At 41.4% G+C, this 12,899-nt stretch overlaps 1 protein-coding gene and 2 long non-coding RNA genes across 12 annotated transcripts in view; 2 read left to right on the top strand and 1 right to left on the bottom strand.

Moving 5' to 3' along the window:
* The window catches only part of CLYBL (citramalyl-CoA lyase), a 256,049-nt gene that overhangs the window by 167,437 nt on the left and 75,713 nt on the right, over positions 1-12,899 (top strand). The window lies entirely within an intron of this gene.
* The window catches only part of LOC309647423, a 290,446-nt gene that overhangs the window by 268,343 nt on the left and 9,204 nt on the right, over positions 1-12,899 (bottom strand). The window lies entirely within an intron of this gene.
* LOC309647417 overlaps positions 2,183-12,899 on the top strand; it is a 34,890-nt gene continuing 24,173 nt past the window's right edge. The window contains exon 1 of the long non-coding RNA XR_014256035.1: positions 2,183-2,712. This is a non-coding gene — a long non-coding RNA (uncharacterized lncRNA). The remainder of the gene's footprint in view (positions 2,713-12,899) is intronic.

Here is a 12,899-nt window from a genome sequence, read left to right as displayed (position 1 = left end):
ATCCTTTATCCACATTTCCAAAATCCAAAGAGCTCTGAAAGCCAAAAATGTTATTATAAGTTTTTAGCTGACCCACTTGGCAGCAAAACCTGCCCTAAACTGATGTACGGTGATTTGTCGACTCCATCCCCTAAGGGGATGTGACTAGTCCTGCATTTTGCTCCAGGTTTCCGGGTGGGGTGATGTCAGATAAACTGCCTGAGTAGCCTTTTGCCTTTCCAAAAAATTCTTCATTCTAAAATTCTTCATTCATAACTTTGAGAAAGTCTATTGTGTTTCCATTTCCTTGAAAACTAACACAAGAATGGACACCTATTAGTTGCCAGATAAATGTTATCTGTTGAATAAAATGTTTATAACAAACATTAAAAAAAAATAAAATAAAATACCTTTGTCTCCCAGGTTTTCTAATGAGGGATTGTAAACTTGTATTGTTATGGGTTTGAGGACTTGTGGTCTAGTAGATAATCAGGAAATCCAAGGGCAGACTAAATAGAGCCCTTTGCACTATAAATATTTAATAGCCATATAGATGTTTGGGGTTGATGGAATTGCAGAAATTTACTCTTACATAGTCTGAGTCCAAATTTCAATGGAGACAGCATGTGGTGAAAAAAGCATGGGTTTGGGAGTCAGAAGGTGCCTGGGCCATTATTAATGACCCATGTGGCCTTGGGCAAGACTTTTCTCCTCCCTGGATCTCATCCATAAAATGAAAGACTTGCACAAGATGATCCCTAAGGACACTTTGTGTTTTTATATTCCATAATTCCATGAACTACCTACAGGAGGGATAAGGAGCTGGGTAGCAAGAAGCTCAGATAAGGCCTCAAAGAGGGAAAAGCAAGAACACGGTTGCATGTTCCGGTCCATTACTAGGGATGGAAATAACACAGCCAGTCAACTGGGGTTGGGCAAACCATGCCACCATTTATGGGACTGTTCACAGACCCTTGGTGCTGGGTGATCAATACACCCAGGACCCTGGATGATAACAGGCCTGGCAATGAGTGAGGCTGAGGAGGCTCCTTGTCACGCCGAGGCTGTGACATTGCATTCTGCTGAAATCAATTTGGCTCCGTTTCATGCATACCTAGCAGATTTACCAGATTGTGAAAATGAATGTTTTCTATGCGCGTGGCTGATTTCTGCATGCATCTGTTCACTCATCTAAACCTTAGTTACATGCTGCTTGGAGAATGAAAGGCTATAATTTCTTCTTTTTGAAGCAGGAGTGGTAGAGGCACCATGATTTCTGCTTTACGGATCTGCGCCAAAATGGTGCACCACTTTTCTTCTTATTGTCTCAGAAAAAAATGAAGTGATATGTCTGTATTTTCTACTGGATTTGCAAATGATCCTGACTTTAATGGGAGTCCAGTGCCTGAGAAGATGGTCTTCAGAATGTAAATATCCAGTGGAATGCAAACATGAGTATTTATATCATTTTCATGTGACATTAATAAGCCCTTACTGGCTTGTCATGTTTCCATTTTAGATGACAGTGCTTCCTTCAGATGTCAGTGGTCAAGCTCAAGGACAGTGATACTAGTATTTATTTAGTGCTTTGCATTTCTGGGATGCTTTTATCACCCTTAATTAGTAAACCACAAATAATTTCTGCTCCATAGCTTAGTGCTATAGTCTTCAGTGTTCATGAGGACAGTATGCTCTAGTGACTAATAAATAGGATGGATTTTGGAATCAGTCAAACTCAGATTTGGACTCTGACTTACTGGGTGTCTGTCCCTCATCAAGCCTCCATGTCCTCCTCTGTAAAGTGGAGATAGCGGCAGGCTTATCACAGAGTGGGTTTGAAGATTAAATCAGAATGTGCATGTCAACTGCATAACCTAGTGCCTGGCCCACAGTAAGTGCTCAACATATCTTACCTGACACTAGATGACAGCCACTTTGCTGTCCCCAAGTCCTCCAGTGCCTGGGAATCATATTATAGCACAAAACTTCCTAAAACAGAAAAATCCATAGGCCATAGTAGGGACCAAAGTCCCACCACCTTTCCTACTCCCTCCCCGCTTCCTTTTCAAACTGCTAGAACCTGTCTATTCTTCTTACTTTATTTTGCAGAGAAATTTGGTTTTCTTTGTCTCACTCCTAGTCCATCCCAGCCTTGCCCTGAGGGCTCTTTCCACTAGCAAATGGCCCAACCAGTTTTTGTTTATTTGTTTTTAAACAAACAGAAATAGTTCTTTCTACCCTTAGCCTTTCTATACTAATTTTATTAAAGGCAATTATTAAAATAAAAATTTTTTATGACAGTTTTCTCCCTGAAGAATTCTGACACCAGCTCTTAAGTTACCCTTTCCTCCCTCCTCACCATGTAGATTTTATGGGTTACTGCAAGTCCTGGTTCAAGGGCTGGCAAACCCATTGGAAAAGTAAGGAACTCACCCAGGTCTTAGAGTTAGAAACAGAGACTGAACTCAGAGCATGGGAATTGAGCCTCCTAGACGTTCCTTTATCCCAAAAGCAAGGTTTCTTCTTTCAAACATTGCAATAAAAAGTTGGGAAAGAGTGAGCCAGGGTGGGGCTCCTGAAGCACAGGTTTCTCTAGTGGCCCCTGGGCAGCATACCCGGCCTGGGTCATCCTACTCTGCCTCTTGGGGTGGCACTTCAGACCCAATTGCTCACCAGGACACTTAGGATCACCCCATGGAACGATTGTCAGGAGCAGCATTCCCAAGAATAAAGGTCAGAAGTCACAATCCCAAAAGGGACCTGAAACCCTGCAAGCAGCAAGATAGAATTTGTGTGTGTGGATGGGTGTGTAGAGGCATGTGTGTGTGTGGATGGGTGTGTAGAGGCATGTGTGTGTGTTGCATCTCTGGGGGGGTGATGTGTTTGTGTGTGTAGATGGTGTGTATGGATGGGTGTGTGTGGGGGAGGGTGGGTGTGTGGTGTGGATGAGGGAATGAGTGAACCTTACAAAGTTCAGAGCAGGCCTATAAGCAGAGTAGCCTGGCAGCATTTACTATAGATGCAATTATCCATTCTTACTTTGGTAGTTTCTCAACTATAGTCAAACAGCATAACATAATAATGATGTTTATAATGATTGGCTCAGTATTTACCAAGTGCCTAAATGTTCAGAGCATTGTACTGGTTAGTCTTGGCAGGGGACAAAGAAATATAAAATAGCAATTTTATTTTTCTCATTGTCCAATTTAAGCTCTGGCTGTAACTTAGATGTTTGACACAAACAACACTCACCAAGCCTCACCCAGTTCCGATAAGATCTCATAATTTGTCCTGGTTTGAACTGATTTTTCACCAAATGAAAACATTTAACATCAAAAATGCCAAATTTGGGACAGATACCTGTTTTTCAGGATGTAACCCCAAAATAATATTTTAATGTGCTGTGTAAGCTGTTTTTGCTTGAAAATAGCTCCCAGTGTCTGTGTCCTTCCTTTTGTTGGTCACAACCACAGTGGAGGAGATCTGAAAAGTTGGGCAAGAGCCGAGTAAAAACAGGCCTCAAAGAAGATAAATATGCCAACACTTTTCTAGTGCCTTCTGGCTGGGATTTCATGGGAAGTGGTAGGGGGTCTCTTAATGTATGCGACAGGTAGGATTTGATTTTCTTCCTACCCATCGACAATGGGATAATGCTTAAGCAGAGATGTGAGTGACACTGGAAATATAAGGGCCATGTAATTATGTAGGCATTTGTTTATTCTTTCTCAGCCAAGTCAGCTCTTAGCCAAATTCTCTTGCTCAAGAACCTGGATTTATACCTGGTATTTCCTTCCCAGGGATGATTTTCATTGAGAATGTAATGTGTTTCCTAAAAAGAATTAGATTGTATATTGGTTGTACTTAAATGTAGAACAGCTGTCTTCTGTTTAGATTTCCACACGTAAATCTTTATCTTTAGTGCATGTGTGTGTGTGTGTGTGTGTGTGAGAGACAGAGAGAGAGAGAATATGAATGAGAGATAAAAATGTAAGTACTGAGCTAAGCTAGAAAGACCTGGGTTTCCAGTTCTTGCCCTGCCTCTTGTTAGATGTGAGTATTTGTGTGGTAGAGATCAGCCAGCTGTTCACCAAAACCTGCTTCTGCTTCCTCCTGGCACACAGATGATATTTTTGAGCCTCCTGTGCATTTACATATTGCCATGTGATTAAAGTTTGACCCACAGAATGTGGGTGGAAGTGATGTATACTTCCATCCCTCACCCACAAAAACTTTTCTCTATCCTCAATGTTCTTTCTCCTTGTTGACTGTTAATAGCCAGAGAAAGACTTTGGACGTTGTGGGTTAAGATGAGAGCCACTGACGGGCTGGGTCCCTGAAGACACAGCCTCGCAACTCCACCCCACCACAGACTAGTTTTGACATGAATAGGAAAGGAACTACTAGTGGGTTAAGCCCCTGTGACTGTGGGTGTCTGTTATAGCAGCTCACACCGCTAAAATGTGAGGTCTACCCTCTTCAGTTTCTATAGCTGAAAGGTAGAATTTGCTTTTTGAAAAGCTCCACTTAATCCCCTTGAGATCAAAACGTGATGTGTGTAAAAATACTTTCTTTATTCTGTGTTCTTCCCCATGCATTTTTACTCAGTTGCAGTAATGGTTTAAATATAATTTTGTATTTAGCTCTTTTTCACTTAACACACCACAAGCATTTTTCCACATTGCCACAGTCTTCATAATTATAAATGTTAATGACTGCTTAATATTCCATCAAGCTGATGTCCCGTAATTGTCTAAAACGAGTGTGAGATGCTGCTGTTATACCCGGCTTTGAGAAAATCCAGCTTATCAAAACCGTTAAATCAGGGGGGTAACCACTAAAGTGAAAGAAATTTTTACTCATCAAAAGAATTCTCTGCAAGGGACTTTTAAATACTGAGTTCCCCTTGTGTTTCTTGAAGTATAATTTAAATTACAAAAATGTAATACACCCTCAGCCACCTACTATGCAAAGCAAGATACTTGTATTTAATATATACAAATTTTGACTTGTGCATTCAGTAGCTGCTGGTTGCAGAGAATCCCAGCTTCCCTAAAGCAGACCTGATCCAGGTGATCTTTCCTGAGTGTTGGACCTCCTCCACTTGCCATGGTCTAACCAGGCTCTGAAGACCATGGTGGGGGTGGGGTGAGAGGTTGCATTCACGGGCGCTCACACTTATATTTGCATCCATTGTTTTTGCACATGCCCACATTTTAAAAGTCGTGTCTTAACTGCAAAAACAACAATATAACAGCGATAATAGAATAAGAGAAATGGAAAAAATCATTCAGAATTTTTTCACAGTAACAGTAGATGTGCTTCTTCAATATACTTTGTTTACCTTGCCCATATGCACACATAATATGCCTAGCTGTTTTCATCTGTGTTCAGTTTGTTTCCTCCTTCCATCATGTAACCCTATACATTGTCACATTGTTTCACAGTCTCAATATTAGTACAAAACTCCTGTACTAAAAAAACAAAAACAAAAACAAAAAAAACTCCTGTACTAGCTCAACTCTCACCGTTGGAGTAGTCACTGTAACAACTTGCAGAAACTTTTAACACAGCATTCACCATCTTGATCAAAATTGCAACATGGGTTTGTATGTGTGTACTGGCAAAAAATTTAGGTTTTGTATGGATTCAGATCAGAGGATCAGAGCGTGTTCAGCTGTATCCCCGCTGGGATCACACTGCATGTCATTTAAACGGGTGTGTTATCACTAATGTCCAATCCATCTCATGTTATTGTCTTCCAAGAGAGGTTCCTTAGCATGTAGTTACATTGTTTATGTACATTACCATACATGTTTAATATGGCATAGAAGGAAAACATAAGTTGTATGCACTACTATACAGTCTCATGTACTGTAACAAATACACCCATGAGTGCTCATTCATTGTTAAATAATTATAATCAGTGTTCTAAATCTTTTACATTATGTAGAAAATACTTGGTGGGTTGTTATATGGGCAGTTAAACTGGGTGGGTTTTTTTTGGCCGTCCCACGCAGCATGTGGGATCTTAGTTCCCGGACCAGGGATCGAACCCTCGCCCCCTGCAGTGGAAGCTCGGAGTCTTAACCACTGGACCACCAGGGAAGTCCCGGCAATTAAACTGTTAAAAATGTTTTCTGAAGGTTTTTAGGTGGGCTGAGAACATCATACTTTTGTTCCATTCATAGTGATGGCATATAAGCTCTTGCCATCCAAAAACTTGCTATCTGGCCATTTTCAAGGGATGGATTAGATTTTGGGTGTTGAAGGGTATCTATATTTATCCGTATCCCTTACTAGGCTCTGAGCATCTTAAAGACAGGAACTATAATGTATTCATCTTTGGATGCCGAGCATCTAACACTGTACCTGGCACTTAACTGGTTTAATTCACACTATTCTGTGAATAAATGAATGAACAGATACCATTTATCCAAAATTGCTCCTGTTTTTGGATGAGCATATCAATAATTTTCATTTTCTATGGAAAATCAGGCTTGTTGTGCTCCCTAAAGGGCATAGCCAAGGAATTTTTGTGTGTGTTACAAGACAGCACCAAGGCACTTCATGTGTGTCGACCCTTCCTCTCCCCCTGCTCTCCTAGGTATGGCCTAGCCCAGTGGCATTGACCTCAGGCTCACAACAACCTGGTTCCCCTCATAGAAAGCACACTGCTGGACTTCCCTGGTGGCGCAGTGGTTAAGAATCCGCCTGCCAATGCAGGGGACACGGGTTCAAGCCCTGGTCTGGGAAGATCCCACATGCCACGGAGCAACTAAGCCCGTGTGCCACAACTACTGAGCCTGCGCTCTAGAGCCCACGAGCCACAACTACTGAGCCACGTGCCACAACTGCTGAGCCCACGTGCCACAACTACTGAAGCCCGTGTGCCTAGAGCCCGTGCTCCACAATAAGAGAAGCCACTGCAATGAGAAGCCCGCACACCGCAACGAAGAGTAGCCCCCGCTCGCCACAACTAGAGAAAGCCGTGCACAGCAACAAAGACCCAATGCAGTCAAAAATAAATGAAATAAAATAACTTAAAAAACAAAAAAAAAGAAAAGAAAGCACACTGCCTTTGTATTCTACTATGGATGGGTTATGAAGGAGTGAAAAATAAATCCCTAGTGAGCTTACAGTCTTCTTAGACAGAAAAAATGGCACATCCATTTCCTGGAAATATTCCTTTTGAGACCTGCAGGCTGGAGACCAAGCAGGAAGCCAGAGCATAAGTGGGGAAAGTGTCTGTGGTAGACCCTAGTGATTCAAACCTCCCATATACACACCATTGCGTAGTTCCCTCCTGCATTGATTCTGGTTTGGGCCATGTGGCTTGCCTTGGTCAGGGGAACATTTGGGGCTTGCCCTTCTGGAACTCTGCCACCTCATGATGGATCCCTGGCTCCCTGCTGGAGACATATGGCCCTAATGATAGCCTGCACTAATACTAATAATCAGACAGGTGAGTGGGGCCATCTTAGATCATCCAGCCCCAGTCAAGCCACCAGATAACTGGATGCACATAAACAAACCCCAGTGGGACCAGCAGAAGAACCACCTGGGGTGGGCCAGGGCAAATTCTGACCCACAGAGTCTTGAGCAAATAAAATGGTTGTGGTTGTAAGCCACTAGGTTTTGGGGTGGTTTATTACACAAATATGGTACCCACACCATCAAGTCCAAATGAGTAGGTAAGACTGTAAACAGGAGAGCAAAACAGCAGGACTGGTGGCTGGGAGGCTTAAAACTAGGACAGGATCAGAGTCAAGAAAATGATTCAGAAGCAAGGCTGAGACTAACTCATGGAAGTTGACTGTCTTCGTCTGTGTTGGTGCCTTGACAGGGGCAGGTTTGGTGCCTCTTAAAAGAGCCATTCTCAACAAGATCAAGTGCAACATACTGACAAATCAGACCAGTGGGCCTTAGTAAGTGGTGATCATGGATTTGTGCTGATTTGTCCACGTGCTCTAGCCCGGTTTCCATTCAGACAAGGTACATGTCTGCAGTGAGCTGAGGAGTAAGGTATGGTCCATATGCTCAGAGAGAGAGGTCCTAGCTCTGACCTGATTAATATGGTGCCCTACCCACTACATAATTGTGCCTCAGAGTGCTGAGGGGTCAGGGAAACATAGCTGATTTATGGGTTTCCTTTTTGTTGCGATAAAGCTCTTAGAGAAAATCAGACTTTCCTGCCCCTCCCCAAGTCTTGCTCCCTAGAATGAACTACTTTCAACTTTTTTCACTTTCTTGCTATTTCTAAATAGCATGTTTATACTATTTCTTGATTTTTCAATTTTGTATATTATCTAGTGACCTCTTTTTATGTAAGATAAGGATTGAGCTCTCTCACTCCTCTCCCTTATCTGTATTTTTCCACTATAAATATAAAATATTTTAGGATCATATCAATATTCAATGTTTACTTAATGTGTCTAAGTAAGTATTTTCACAACTGAGTCATATGGCTTACTGTGATTATATTTGCTTTCTTTTTCCTGAAATTAATAATTGCTTTGGTTTTATTTATTTAATCTTTAAAATTTATTAACTAAAGTCCATAGATTTTTTTTTCAGAGTATTTTTTTAAATTTATTTATTTTTGGCTGTGTTGGGTCTTTGTTCCTGCGTGTGGGCTTTCTCTAGTTGTGGCAAGCAGGGGCTACTTTTCGTTGTGGTGCATGGGCTTCTCATTGCATTGGCTTCTCTTGTTGCAGAGCATGGGCTCTAGGCGCGTGGGCTTCAGTAGTTGTGGCACGTGGGCTCAGTAGTTGTGGCTCGCGGGCTCTAGAACGCAGGCTCAGTAGTCGTGGTGCACAGGCTTAGTTGCTCTGCGGCATGTGGGATCTTCCCAGAGCGGGGCTCGAACCCGTGTCCCCTGCATTGGCAGATGGATTCTTAACCACTGCGCCACCAGGGAAGCCCCCAAAGTCCATAGATTACATTAGGATTCACTCTTTGTGTTGTACAGTTTATGGGTTTTGACAACTGCATAATATCATTTATCCACAGTTACAGTATCATACAGAATAGTTTTATTACCCTAAAAATCCCTTCTGGTCTGTTCATCCTGCTCCCAGTGAACCCCTGGGAACCACTGATCGTTTTACTGTCTCCATAGTTTCGCGTTCTCCAGAATGTCATATAGTTGGAATCAGACTGGCTCCTTTCACTTAGCAATATGCATTTAAGTTTCCTTCATGTCTTTTTGTGGTTTGATAGCTTTTCTTTTTATTGCTGAATAGTATTCCATTGTATGAGTGTACCACAGTTTGTTTATCCTTTCACCTATTGAATTTGCTTTATTTTCTACATCTCTCTCACTAATTCAGTCCCAAACTCTCCAACAGAGTTGCCGTCTACCACTCCAGTCTTGTTCTGGTTACTCACTAAATTGTTATCTGGGAGCTTCCCTTCCTATCTGGGAAGTCCTTTGATTTAATTCCTGAGTTGGATATTCTGTTTACTGGATCGCATGTCTTTTTCTTTCTTGGTTTGTTCCCTCATTTTAATGGAGTATATCCATTATTAACTGCCTCAGAAAGGATACATGGGAGATAATTTTTTTAAAAGATTTGGCATGTCTGCAGGTCTTTATTCTATCCTCATAGATCAGACTTTTCTAGACCTAAATCCTAAGAGGAAAGCTAGTTGACTTGCTGGTGACTTAGTATAAGCATGTTATTAAGAGATTCCTAAATGGTTAACATTCTATTATTTCTTATATCTTTGGTCTAGTTTTTCTTTTCCACTATTTTGAAGCCTTCAGACTAATAGCCCCCCACTTAATCTTTTTTTGTAAAATAGTTTGAATTGGACACACTTTATTAATTGAGCATTCGAAACGTTAACCTCTGTGCAGAGATATATATTATAGCATGAGAATGGCTATGTTTACTTATTAATATTTCTTTCTCCACTTTTGGATTGAAACAAGCACAGAATAATTAGAGTCTTTTTCTGGCAAATAAAACAGTTAATAGTTGGAAAGGTATGTTTTAGTGAAGATTGTTTATAAAACACACCTCTTGCTGCCAAGATCTTAAAGTCTAATTAATTAGCATCACCCCAGCTTCGCCTTTCCTCTTCTGTCACTTGCTTTCATCTTCATTTATACATACACACTCACACAAGCACACGCTTCTTATTCTCTTGCTTTCACTTTTCCTCTTTATCTCTGTCTGCACAAGTTTGCACACAGAATTGGCTTCCCTTCTAGCTGTTTTGTCCCTGAATTCCATCAAAAAATATTTTCTGCATCTCTGATTTCATCAGGATATGCCTGACTGGACTTCCCTGGTGGCTCAGTGGTTAAGAATCCGCCTGCCAATGCGGGGGACACGGGTTCGAGCCCTGCTCTGGGAAGATCCCGCATGCCGCGGAGCAACTAAGCCCTTGCGCCACAACTACTGAGCCTGAGCTCTAGAGCCCACGTGCCACAGCTACTGAAGCCCGCGCGCCTAGAGCCCGTGCTCCGCAACAAGAGAAGCCACCGCAATGAGAAGCCCACGCACCGCAACGAAGAGTAGCCCCTGCTCGCCACAACTAGAGAAAGCCCGTGCACAGCAACGAAGACCCAACGCAGCCAAAAAATAAATTAAATAAATAAATAAATTTATAGGAAAAAAACAAAGTTATGCCTGACTGAGAATGTCAAAACCACTGAGCAGAAGTGTTTAATCCAAAGTTGGCTCTGCCGGTGATGATCAGCTGAGGAAACGACCTCAGATTTTTTCTTAATTATTTGTTAGAATGTAAGTTTCCACTGTATGAAAGAGATTTGCATCCTGCTTCTCATTCCCTGCTCTTCATTGTGCAGGCCTCCCACTGATTTCCAATAGAGCTCTCTGCACCCGAGTAAGACATGGGGAGGGGAAAGGTACCTGGCCATATGTGGGAACACTACCTCCAGCGAAGGTTTTCCATAGTAGATAGCCACTTCATGATTTAATGGGCAATCAGATTCTGGCCACATTTATGTAACTTCGTAAACTAAGGTTTGAGAGTTAAGCTGGTCACCAGCAACAAGCCCCAAAGTAGTCTAGGCAGCCAAGTGTGGAGCTAGGATCAGAAGATTGCAGCCCCTGTCCCTGCTTAGCAGCCTGATGGCTGTATGACATCAGGAAAGTCTGTTAACCTCTCTGAGCCTTGGAGCCATCATCTGTAAAATGGTGATAATACCATCTACCTCCCAAGGTTGCTGCAAGGATAAAAATAAAATAAGTGTATGTGAAAGCACTTTATAAATGATAAAGTACCGTGTAAATGTTACTTACCATTATCTGACCTCAGAGATCAAAAGGATGCATTCTTATTCCAAGGTTTTTTTTTCTTTTGATTTAGTCCTCTTAGAGGAAGGATGTTTTGTGTTTAAAGTATTTTATAAATATAAAAATTATGACAGGAAAGACTTAGAGTATAATTAGCAGGGAAGGAAGCTTATGATCCTCTGGGATGAGAACACCCATGACTTATTGACCCAGTGCAATACGTTCATAATCTCACGTGTTAAGAGCACATCATGGCCAAAGGGCATACTGAGTGACTATTTGAGAACGATGGTGATGGAGAGCATGTACCAGGAACCGGTCAGTGGGCAGACAACCGTTTGTATATTGGCTGTAGTTGGAAGAACTGCTTCAGAGACACTAGTAGAACGCTAGTAGAACTAGTAGAATGGAAACCATAAAATAGGTGGCTCTTCCTCCCCTCCATTTCGGCTTGTTTGCCAGTCCCCTGTCTGCACACCATCTGTACAAGGCTCAGGACCTGCAGCCCTCTTCCAATGGGTATCTGATGAGGAAGACAGCAGAGCTATAGATCACTAGAGTATCATGCCTCAAGTGATGGGTTGTGGCTTGGACCCTTCCAAAAGTGAGAAAGAAGGCTGAATCTTCATGGACTGAAGACAGCTATTATTTTTTCACAGTTTGGCAGAAAGCTACTGTTATGATCTGCTTTATGTGTCAACTTGGCTAAGCTATAGTACCCAGTTATTTAATCAAACACTAATCTAGATGTTGCTAGGAATATGTTTTGTAGATGTGGTTAACATCTACAATCATAAATTAGATAAATTACATAAGTTAGACTTTATATAAATTAGATTACCCTGGGTAATATAGGTGGGCTTTACATAAATTACATAAATTACATTACCTTTACAGAAATTAGATTACCCTGGGTAATATAGGTGGGCCTCATCCAATCAGTTGCAGACCTTAGAAGCAACAAGTAAGGTTTCCTGGAAAAGAAGTTCTGCCTTAGGACTACAACGTCAACTTCTGCCCAAGTTTCCAGCCCCCCAGCTTGCCTTATGGATTTTCACTTGTCATCTTTTGAGCTAGTGCTTTAAAATAAATCTGTCTGTCTATCTATCTATCTATCTATCTTCTTTTGGTTCTGTGTCTCTAGAGAGCCCTGACTGATACAGCTTCTCTCTGTCCAGAGTTTGCCTTTTTTTTTTTTTGTCTCTATTATAAACCCAACTCTCAGCGGTCCAGGGTACAAAGTGTTTTCTTTACACTAGGAAAATCAACTGCATTACTAAAACAACAAACCATGTAAATTAATCCCAAATTATAATCCAACTCTGATCTTAAAATCTACTAATCTTTGATATAACTGAAGTACATTTTTTAAATCCTTATTGATTTTACCTTATCAAAAGTTATAAGTTCAAAATATCTGCATTTGAATCCCATATCTGCCTTAGTTCTTACAACTTTATAGTTTCTAACTATTCACCTAGTTGGTCTCCCCACTTGAACACATACCCATCAGTAAGGAACCTCAGTATGCCAATGAGGTGGCAGTTGTCTCTGGGTGCTAAGACAGTGGGACTGAAGTTGTAAGCTTTATATTACAATGAAGTAGTCTTTCCTTTGACACTAAACTTGAAAGGTGATAATCTCATATTTTAA

Source organism: Balaenoptera physalus, assembly GCF_965194825.1.
Source record: "Balaenoptera physalus genome assembly, chromosome: 18".
Classification (NCBI taxonomy): domain Eukaryota; kingdom Metazoa; phylum Chordata; class Mammalia; order Artiodactyla; family Balaenopteridae; genus Balaenoptera; species Balaenoptera physalus.
Note: the sequence above shows the minus strand (reverse complement) of the source record. Positions and strands in the feature narration are given on the sequence as shown.